The following is a 2,484-nucleotide window of genomic DNA, read 5'->3' on the forward strand; positions in this document are numbered from 1 at the left end:
AATATTTGATGACAAACAAGAGTAAAAGTCCTCTTTTTGGGGTAAAAACCCACAAAATGAGATGAAGAATAGAAAGCACTGCTGACATTCAAAATCAAGATTTTCCTTTTACTAAATAGGCTCTTTGACCAACTAAGCCAAAGGACAAACAGGTGCGAAACATTAAAAAGCCTGCTTAGAGCGTTAAACAGCCCTAAACTGAGATAAAGAAGGAAAAGGACTGCTGGCATTCAAATTCAAGATTTTCCATTTACTAAATAGGCTCTTTGACCAACTAAGACAAAGGACAAACAGGTGTGATACATTAGAAAGCCTGCTTAGAGAGTTAAACAGCCCTAAACTGAGATAAAGAAGGAAGAGGACTGCTGGCATTCAAATTCAAGATTTTCTGTTTACTAAACAGGCTCTTTGACCAACTAAGACAAAGGACTAACAGGTGTGATACATTAGAAAGCCTGCTTAGAGAGTTAAGAAGCCCCAAACTTACATAAAGAAAGAATAGCACTGCTGGCATTCAAATTCAAGATTTTCTGTTTGCTAAACAGGCTCTTTGACCAACTAAGCCAAAGGACATAAAGGTGAGATACATTGGATAAACGGATTAGAGATGCATAGAAAGGAGGCATTTCAAAACTAAATCAACTGGTTTTACATTGTCATGCTTGAAGCCATCTTTCTTCCTTTATATCGCTTAGATAGAAGAGATTTTTAATCTCACAATTGCACTATCAGTCGCAAGTGAAACACCTATTTTTAAGATAGGAAGCTTCTTTGTGAGGATATGAAAACAAGGCACTGCAGAGATTCGAACTCATGATCTCCTGTTTACTAGACAGGCACTTTAACGAACTAAGCCACAGCACCAGAAGATGGAATGCATTTGAAATCCAAGGAAGATTGAAGCACCAATCGAACATTCAACTGGTTAGCGCAGCAAAACAATATTGAGCTTGAGTTCCATTCCACGTAGAGCAGAAACATGGAATAAGATTTCAATCTCAGTCATAACACTTAAGAAGCCAAGTAAAGTTTGAAGAGCATTCATTTAAAAGACTGACAAATTTACAGAAGCTGTATCGAGGACAAAGGCTTTGAAGTTTTGCAATTGAATGAGCCATCTTTTAGCACAGCTGAAATTTGGGACTTGTTTTTCTTCCAAGTTATGACACAGAATAGACAGATTGAAGAAATGCCATGGCAAAACCAAAAGGAGGAAAAATTATGACTAATTGATATTAAAAACCTCAGCACTGGTTCATTTCTGATAGAGTTTTCCCCAAGCTAACTTCAAACAACAGGCACTGTAGTTGACGAGATAAGGCAACTCTGACAAAAGCCAACATCCAATCTTCAGTGAAAAAACACTGACTGGTAAAAACCCTCTCAACATCTTCCCACCTAAACACACGGGTGCTATGTAGATGAGGTGGCCGAGTGGTTAAGGCGATGGACTGCTAATCCATTGTGCTCTGCATGCATGGGTTCGAATCCCATCCTCGTCGGATTAATCTGCTTCTTCTTTCGTGTTGAACGGTTTGGTTTTCATTTTTAACCCAAGTGGTGGACACTTCAAGCATGAAAGTTTACAATACTCCTGTGCTGCTATCAAACTTTGCAGAGTCAGATCTGTAAATCCACTCGTTTTAATTTGTAAAGCTTGATGCCATCCTATATTCTGTAAAGAAAATTATATCCTCTAATTCCTTTTAAAGTGTTTCAACAGCAGACAATTTTTTTTCTCAATTGCATTATATTAGGGCTGTGGGAAATTAATATTTGATTACAAACAAGAGTAAAAGTCCTCTTTTGGGGGTAAAAACCCACAAAATGAGATGAAGAATAGAAAGCACTGCTGACATTCAAAATCAAGATTTTCCTTTTACTAAATAGGCTCTTTGACCAACTAAGCCAAAGGACAAACAGGTGCGAAACATTAAAAAGCCTGCTTAGAGAGTTAAACAGCCCTAAACTGAGATAAAGAAGGAAAAGGACTGCTGGCATTCAAATTCAAGATTTTCCATTTACTAAATAGGCTCTTTGACCAACTAAGACAAAGGACAAACAGGTGTGATACATTAGAAAGCCTGCTAAGAGAGTTAAACAGCCCTAAACTGAGATAAAGAAGGAAGAGGACTGCTGGCATTCAAATTCAAGATTTTCTGTTTACTAAACAGGCTCTTTGACCAACTAAGACAAAGGACAAACAGGTGTGATACATTAGAAAGCCTGCTTAGAGAGTTAAGAAGCCCCAAACTGACATAAAGAAAGAATAGCACTGCTGGCATTCAAATTCAAGATTTTCTGTTTGCTAAACAGGCTCTTTGACCAACTAAGCCAAAGGACATAAAGGTGAGATACATTGGATAAACGGATTAGAGATGCATAGAAAGGAAGCATTTCAAAACTAAATCAACTGTTTTTACATTGTCATGCTTGAAGCCATCTTTCTTCCTTTATATCGCTTAGATAGAAGAGATTTTTAAT

General features: G+C 37.4%; 1 non-coding gene across 1 annotated transcript; it reads left to right on the forward strand.

Annotated features, from left to right (window-relative positions):
- Window positions 1-1,420: 1,420 nt before the first annotated feature.
- TRNAS-GCU (transfer RNA serine (anticodon GCU)) lies at window positions 1,421-1,502 on the forward strand. Its single transcript has one exon. It is a non-coding gene; the product is annotated as a tRNA-Ser (tRNA).
- The last annotated feature ends 982 nt before the right edge of the window (window positions 1,503-2,484 follow it).

This window comes from Dendrobates tinctorius, unplaced genomic scaffold, assembly GCF_039654945.1.
Source record: "Dendrobates tinctorius isolate UK_male_01 unplaced genomic scaffold, ASM3965494v1 ptg000204l, whole genome shotgun sequence".
Lineage (NCBI taxonomy): Eukaryota > Metazoa > Chordata > Amphibia > Anura > Dendrobatidae > Dendrobates > Dendrobates tinctorius.